The sequence below is a fragment of the Henckelia pumila genome, chromosome 4 (genome assembly GCF_033568475.1).
Source record: "Henckelia pumila isolate YLH828 chromosome 4, ASM3356847v2, whole genome shotgun sequence".
NCBI lineage: Eukaryota > Viridiplantae > Streptophyta > Magnoliopsida > Lamiales > Gesneriaceae > Henckelia > Henckelia pumila.
The window spans coordinates 155,402,628-155,412,173 of NC_133123.1; positions in this window are offsets into that span (position 1 = coordinate 155,402,628).

Genomic DNA, 9,546 nt, shown 5'->3' on the forward strand with positions numbered 1-9,546 from the left:
CTTTTTATTCATTTTCAGTGGTTGGTACTAGTACATATTTTTATTGAAATATTTTCAGTGCATGCAAACTTTTATTTAATTGTTTAGAACAACATTTTTATTTAATGCATGACTCAGACATTTAATTTATTAAATGTTGCATTTTATTTGAGCTATTTTTAAATCTGTTTATTTTTGTGCATATATGTATGGGCATGTATGTACATCTATTTTAATTAGTATTTTAATATAAAAAAAAAATTTCCGCATTTATTAGTATTAGATGTTTCAGATAAGTAAATGAAAAAAAATAGAAATATTTAAATTATTAGAACAATGATTGAAAAATATAATAAACAAAATAAAATAACAATCAAGCGATAAAATAAAATTAATCAACTATAATATATTTAGACAAGATAGAAGATTAATATTTGTATAGAGAAGAAGTAAATATATTAACAAGAGAGAAAAAGGGAAACAATTTTTGAAAAAGAGTTGGGAGAGAATAGAATGGAGGTGGCATAGGAATCTATTGCATATAATGTATATACTGTAGAAACGTTTGGGAAATATATTTTTCATTATTCAGAAATAAAAATACAATGTATATTTATATACAATCTCACGAGATAGAGATAAGAAAATAAAATAAATAAAAAGATACAAAAGATATACACAATATTTATAAAGATATATTTCCAATAGGCCCCCTCAAGATGGTGGATGCGAAGAGACACCTATCTTGGAACAAACAAGGAGAAAACGTGAACTAGCAAGAGGCTTGGTCAGGGCATCAGCAAGCTGGTCAGAGGAGGATACATGAGAGACACGAACTTTACCACGTTGAACCATCTCACGAACAAAATGATAGTCCAGAGCAATATGCTTCATGCGAGAGTGAAAAACTGTATTAGCACAGAGATAAGTAGCCCCAACATTGTCACAATATATTGAGGCTGGAGATGAGACAGTAGTAAGGCCGAGTTCATCAAGAAGCGAACGAACCCATTGTAATTCTGCAACAGTGGAAGCAATTGCACGATATTCAGCCTCAGTAGAAATACGAGCAACAGAACCCTGCTTACGTGAGCACCATGAGACGGGATTGGGACCCAGAAAAATAATATACGCACCAGTAGAGGTGCGATCATCAACATCACCCGCCCAGTCAGCATCACAAAAAGCGTGAAGAGATGGCGAGTTGTGGCAGCGAAACATTAGACAGTATGAGCGAGTGCCATTAAGATAGCGGAGAAAAAGTTTGGCCGCCCCCTCAATGTAGAGAAGAGGAAGCATGCATGAATTGTGATAGCTTATTAACTGCAAAGGCAATATCCGGACGAGTAAAGGAGAGATAAACTACCAATGATCTGACGATATATAGTAGCATCAGCAGGAGGCGAGCCATCCAAGAGGTGTAGAGGAACAGTTGTGACAAGAGGCGTGGATACGGGCTTCGAATCAGCCATGTTTTTCTTAGTGAGAATGGGACGATTAAAGCGCTTCTCAACCAAAGATTTGAAACATTTAAAGATAGATAAGACATCCGATTTATGTTTTAAAGGATACAACCAGATATATTTGCTATAGTGATCAACAAATATAACATATTATTTATACCCATCATTTGAGATAATCAGAGAGGTTCAGAAATCAGAAAAAATTAGTTCAAGAGGGAATGATGAAGTAAGGGAAGAGTCATGAAACGGAAGTTTGTGGCTTTTATTGCATAAACACGAATTACAATGAAAGTGACGAATTGAAGACGAACAGGACACAGACTTAGACACAACTAAATAACGTAAAACTCGAGCATATGGATGACCTAAACGACTATGCCAGGTAGGGAGAGACACGACAGAAGCAGAGAGTGCCAGTGGAGGAAAGGACGAACACGCAAAACATGAGTAGACACCGTCTTTAAGTGGACCCTGATGGAGAATAGCCCCCGTGCGAGAATCCTTCACCTGAAAATCAGAGGAAGAGAAAATAACAATGACATCATTAGTTTTACAAAGTTGAGACACAGATAACAGATTTTTGTTAATGGAAGGAACGCATAGGGCGTGTGGAAACAAAGCTTAGAGGAACTAGAGGGTGGTAGGAGATAACTTGTGTGCGTGATGGGGAGACCACTGCCATCACCAACAACAACTCCATCAGAGCCAGCATACGGATTGTGGAGAGATAGGTTAGAGAGATCGGCGGTGACATGATGCGTAGCGCCAGAGTCTAGGATCCAGTCAGATGATGCAGGCGAGGCAGCAGTAAAAGCTGCGGCCGAGGAAAATGGCAAACTTGGGGCAGCGCGTGGTTGACCACCATGGGGCACAGAAGACGGAGCTGGCGTGAATTGAAAGTCAGGACAGCACCGAGTGGAGTGACCCTGACGACTGCAGAGCTGACAGCACCCCAGATACGGGCGCCAGAAACGCTGGCCCTGCGCCTGGGCGGGCTGGTGGAATGCAGGCCGTGGATTCCAGGCATCGTCGTGACGAGGCTGGGCAGTGGAGGCGCCGAGAACATTAGCAGGTGGCGGGCGGCAGCCTTGATGGTTGGAGCGCTGGGTCGAGTGGGCTGTTGCCAGAAAGGCAGAAAGAGAGCCCCGTTGAGCCAGAAGATGAGCCTCATGATTGAGAAGCTTTTCATGGAGCTCCTCAGACGAGATGGCAGTGTCACGGGCTTGAATGGCATGAGCAAGCTCCTTGTAATCATCATCAAGTCCATGTAGAACTTTGATTGTAAGATCTTCGATGTCGAGCGGAGCATTCATGAGGGCCAGTTCATCAGCCTTTGATTTTATGAAATGCATGAATTCAGTAATGGTTTGGGATCCCTTGACCGGATTCTGAAGCTGTGTCTTGAGTTGAGTGATGCGACCACGAGAGGGCTTGCCATAGGTATTGGCAAGAGTGGTCCATGCGTCGGCGGCAGTGGTGGCAGTAGCAATAAATGGAATCAAGGAGGGAGAGAGGAATCCAATGATGATGTTCAGAATCAACTGGTCCTGACGGATCCAAGCGGTATACGCAGGATTCAAAGAGGAAGTGGCAGGAGCGGCGGCGGCGGCCGTGGCCGTGGCCGGCGTCGCAGCGACGGGGATGGTCCGTGGTGGACAAGGGTAAGATCCATCAATAAATCCAAGGAGATCATGACCAGTGAGGAGGGTCATGAACTGAAGACGCCAGGAAAGATAGTTTGTGGATGTCAGCTTCAAAGGCGCATGAGCAGCAACATTGAAGGAGATCGGAAGCGTGATAGCCGGACCGGGTGCAACAGCCATGTTAGTCGTCGAAAAAATATATATATTGGAAGATGAGGGGCGGCGGCGACGGCTTCGGCTTGGTAGGGCTAGGGTTTAGTGGCGTAGGCCGGGAGCTCTTGATACCATGTAAAAACATTTGGGAAATATATTTTTCATTATTCAGAAATAAAGATACAATGTATATTTATATACAATCTCACGGGATAGAGATAAGGAAATAAAATAAATAAAAAGATACAAAATATATACACAATATTTATAAAGATATATTTCCAATATATACAATGTGCTATAAATATAATTATAGCTAAATACAATTATACACGACGGTGCAGTGCAATGCGGTGCGGGGCGGTTTGGGCCAAAAAAAAATAACCGAACCGTGGCGGCGGGGCTGTTTCCTTTTTATTTTAAACCGCGCTTATTTTAAAAAATGATATACGGCGGTGCGAGATGGTGCGAGAGCGGTCGGTTCAAACGGTTTTTGGAAAAATTTGATCACCCCTACAAACAACCTACACCAGCTGACAGCAGGCTATATTTCATTTTGTATAATATAAATTATATCAATCTTGGAATTTTTAGTACACAAATTTTTTATTTTTTTTGACAACTTTAGTACACTAAGTTAAAATTTTAAGGTGGGGGAAAAACAAAAAAAATTGGCTGCAAGTTGTCAAACATTCAAACTTAGCTAATTTTTTTGTGAAAGTATCTATGACATGAAAAAAAATAATAATAAATCGAGGATAGAAAATAAAGTTATAGGGGATGAGTGGTGGCTCTCATACATACACATATTTATTTGTGAATGGGGGGTTATAATCAATTCAAAAGTAAAATCGCGACCCTTTGTTTGGCTCCATCGATCACATCCACATTGATTGCATCACTGTTTTTATGTAGTTTTAGTAGTTATTAAATAGTGTTGATATAAGGTATTAGAGACATCATTTACGCATACAAAGATTTTAAGATAATTTTTTTACATTCTTAAATCGGAAGCGCGAGGTGGGATAAACAACCATTAGGCTAAACAAGATGGCGGACCAGCCCATCATTTTCGAAATTATCAACTCAACTCATTTATTTTATGCGATGAGACGGGATGACAAGCTAACTGCTCTAATAAATTTCCTTGCACCGTGGAGTCCTGAAAATTTCATCTTTATGATAATTTTTATAAGACTCTTAGGTTCAGTTTGGTACGGGTGATAGGATAAATAATATATAAATAAATAATGTAATGTAATAAAAACTAAATAAGAAAGAATATTGAATATTTGATTTGATTTGATTGATATTATAGTTTATTTGATTTGATTGATTAAATTTTATATAAAAAAAATGGTAAACTACCATATTATCCTTTTAATAATAAAAAAATATAAATAATATTGTTTATAATGGATAATATAGTAATTTCAATTCAATGATTTGATTGATGTAAAATAAATAATTAATGATTTGATTGATATAAAATTATAATTAATAGATGAATAAATAATATAATAAGAAAAACGTATGATTAAACAGGATAATTTTATACATAGATTATTAATAACGATACCAAACGGATCCTTATAGTCGAAAATGTCTTTCAAAAAATTGGCATGATTCACCATTGCACGTGGCTACGTAGCCTCTTTTTAAGTGACTAAAAAATTGCACGTGGCATCATCACCGAGAATAAACTAAAAAATAAATAAATAGCGGGACTTTATAAGTGAAGTTGATGTGTGAAATCCAAAAAATCGAAAACTTCCAAATTACTTTATTTTTTTCGAAAATTCTATAATAAATTGATTAGATCATACTAGTGTTTTTAGAGTTTTTACGAAATATTTTTAAAAATTTTTTTACAAAATTTTAAAAAAATTTTTAAAAAAATGAGAAATGCTTTTTAAAAACGCTCCATAACACTATTTTAATTAGCTAAAAAAATGCTTATTATTGCAAACTATTTGCTAGGGAGAGGTTCCATCTTGTACTTTTGTTTTGTTTTTTTTAAGATCAATGAACCAAAGTGCTCATGTTTTTAGGTTAGATATATGATTTTATGCCTGATCTAGGTGCTAAGATTTGATCTACTTCCTACTGTTATTTAGAATATAATTGTTCCAAATTTGGCTTTTTATAATATCATCTTGTTTATTCATTATTAAATTATTATTTTTTAAAAAAGCATTCTTCCTACATGATCAATCCAGCAATTACATTAATGCGGCGATACAAAAAAATATTTCAAAACCGAAACAATGCGTAAAAATCATTAAAAAAAGTAAAAAAAATGGAAGAAAAGGATATTTACACTCCACAGTCCAAATATATTGTTAAATACACAACCCATTTCGACTTTGAATATTTCTCGAATCATATTATCTTACAATTTTATGTCCATGAGACGAGTTGACGTGATCCATGTCAACAGCGAAACTAACACTTATAATATAAAAAATAATATTTTCCAATGATCCGGTCGAGTCAGTAATCTGTTTCAAAATACCTTATGAGACCGCCTCATATTAATTTTGTATTTAATATTTTTAGTGCTGTCAATTCGGAACAATCCGCCCCGGCCACCCGACCCGACTTGGCCCGTCATCAAGTGGGGCAGGGCAGCCCGAATTGATGGCGAGTTGGGAACACCCAAACCCAATCCAACCCGTCATGGGTTGCGGGTTGGGCAAACCAACCCGTCATAAAATTAAAAAAATTCATTTCTTTTTTAAAAATAAGAAATTTTTTTAAAAATCATACATAAATTATTATAAATGATATACGTTTTAAAAACCCCATTAAGAATAAATTATTCATTATAATTGATATAATATTTTTAAAATAATCAATTAAACATAAATTATCATAAATCACATAAATCATTTAGAGTTTATAATAATTTATAAAATATTTTGGCGGGTCAACACACAAGTAGGGATGTCAATGGAGCGGATATGAGACGGGTTTGGCCAAACCCAAAACCCGCCCTATTAACAAAATATGAACCCATTACCCGCGCCCACCCCATATCTGAAATGGGGCGGGTTGGACCCGTTAGACCCATGAGACCCATAAATTTATTAAAATTAAAAACAAATTTGGCTGTATGAGATAGTCGAAAGGAAAAATAAAACTTTAAAATTGATATTTCGAGTATTAGATGCAATAAACATTAAATTACTTATCGATTAAAATTAAATATGAAACTTGTATCATAACAATGGATGTAGGTGGTGGTCGGAGGTTAGGAAGTCACCGGAGGATAGACAAAATGTCGAAGGGTAGGTAGACAGTGACCAGTTGCATGTAGTCTGTGTTTAATTAAAAACATGAAGAATTTAAGAATAATTTTTTAGGAATTAAATAAAAATATGAAAGTGAGAGAGATGATGTCGGCTAGAAATAATTTTTGAGCAATAAAAACCAATAATTTTTATTTGTATGTATTATATGGGGCGGGTCTGGGGCGGGTCTTATAAAACCCATTACCCGCCCTATACCCTATCGGGTCTGAAAAAATGGACCCGAGACCCGTCGCAAAACCCATCCCAAAACCCATTTAATGGACCCAAACTCTCTCCACATGGGGCGGGTCCATTGCGGGTCTGGATACAACCCGAACTCATTGACATCCCTACACACAAGCCAGCCAACCCGCCACGCTTTGGCTCGCGCCACAAACAGGCCAACCCCTTTTGGCCCGTCTCTTGACGGGTTAGCAAAGAATAACCCTATCTGCCATTTTTTTTTTATGGCGAGGCGAGTTAGTCCGACGAACCAAATACGAATTGACTGATCTAAATATTTTGTACTAAAAATTTTTTTTACTCCCGAATGTTCCTTTTTAGTTACACCATAAAATTAACATTTTTAAAGCATTTTAGACCACTATTTATTTTTTAATTTTGGTAAAAACAATTATATCAACTATAAATTATTTTATTATTTGGTACATAAAATTTTAAAAAATCTAATATTTTAAATGGACATTGGAAAAAAAATTGAAATAAAGTGCACAACTTTAACATTATATTATGCATATCATGATATTAACTAATCAATTAATCTTGTAAATAATTCTATGCAATCAATTTCATCTTCACTTTTTGGTAGACAAATTGTGAATTATTGAGTGACAAGTACAAATAATTTTTCTATCTATTTCAAAAAGGTAGATACATATATATATTTTCACTTCAAAATTTTTTTTTATCACACTCTATTTTGAATTCCTACATTACAAATTGACAAATACACTTTGACAATTCTTTTAATTCATGAAACGAATTAAAAATCTTCAAACAGTTGCCCAATTTTCGTATTTTTTATATGCAAAGTTTTGGTTTATTTTTATAATTCTCGAATTATTTTTGTTTGGAATAATACTTTCAAAATAAGAAAATTTCAAATTCTTAAGCAAAACATTCTAAATCGGTGAAGATTTTTTTTTTCTTTTTGAATCGATTGAATATTTATTTCCCCGTAAATTCTGTCTTTAGCTTATTGATTTTTTTTTTGCAATTAATTATCTTTCAATTTAATTTTGATTTTTAATGGCATTATTATTTTTAGTTGGGTATATATATAATATGTTTAATAGAATTTTTTTAACTCCTACAAACAAGTGCAAAATTAGAGATAATAAAAAATACAATTTTAATTTTTAATTGTCACGGAATAATTCACTATGGTGTCTATCAAAAAATTAAATTGAATTAATTACGTAGAAATTATTTACGAGATTAAATGTATTAGTTAATATTATGATGTCGAAAATTAAAGCTGTACACTTCATTTTAATATTTTCCCCAATGATCAATTAACATATATATTAGATTATTATTATTTTTTAATGTACCAAATAAATAAAATAATTTTGTAATTAATAGAACACCCGGGGAAGTAGGAATGACAATGAGACGGGTATGGGTAGTATATCGTGCCTCCATCCCCATACTCATTTATTAAATCCATCCCCATACCCATACACATATCCATCGGATATTTAATTTCATCTCCATCTCCATACCCATCGGATGATCGGATATCCATACTCTACCCATATACCCATTTATTGTATATACTCCATAAAAATAATTTTTTTAAAATTTTAATTATTTGATAAAATTATACTTATTTACTAGATTTTTATATCAAAATTTTTAAGATAATAAAAAAATAAAACACCGAAGAAAATTTACAACCAAAGACTTATATAAAAAATAAAACTTCTAAAAAATAGCATTAGTTTTATATTAATAATTTTCATTATTTCATCCAACTAACATAATTCAACAAAAAAAATTAAATTAGCATTTATTTAATATAAATTAATATGTGTATATATATATATATAATCGTGTATCGGGTCGGGTATGGGTAGGATACCACTACATCCTCCTCCATCCCCATTTACGAGATCCTCATACCCATTTACCATTTATTTAATCGGGTCCAAAAAATGCTTCCATACCCTCCTCTGTTCAGGTCGGATATCGAGTTTCCCGTCAGGTTCGGAGGAAATTGTCATCCCTATGGGGAAGGCGGTTTTTGAAACGTTAATTATCATGATAAAATCTAAACCATGCTATATTTATATATTTAAAATAAAACTTTAGATAACTATAATCAGATCTTAGATAAAGTACTTTGTACGTACGGACGTACTTTCAAGTTTCAAGATAACACCAAATCATACAATTAAGCTATATTTTCGGAGATAATTAAGATTCTCTATTTCTTCGAGATACTCATTGTCCTTTTGTCTCAAATTTGTGATGCAAAATACTCTTTCAAAGCAAATTAATCATCTTTTTTTAAAAAAAAAAATATATTTTTTGAAATATTTATCTCCTATTTATCTCCTACTAGAATGCTGACACCCTGGAAAAGAGACCTTCCCCGACTCAAAAAACACCCCCGCCAACTTTGTTTAACTATATATATATAAATTTCACACCAATTAAAACAAACAAGATTATTGTGGTAACAAGTTGACAAGATATTCCTGGAACAGAATTTCGGTACGCTCGGGAATCAATCCAAGTTTTCTCATGGAGTCTAACAACTCGAATCAAGAACGAGCTTCGAATAGCCCAAGAGCTTTAACTCCGGAAGAAGTTTTAATTCCAAACGACTGTGGATCAAACAACCAACTTTTCAGTTATCACAGAAGATTTCCGGATGGAGAATATGTTCCGGTTATGCTTTCCCCGGGATATCGATTTTGCCCCAAAGACGACGAACTTGTCGTCGACTTCTTGAACAAGGAGATCAATAAAGATCGGCCGGAATACATC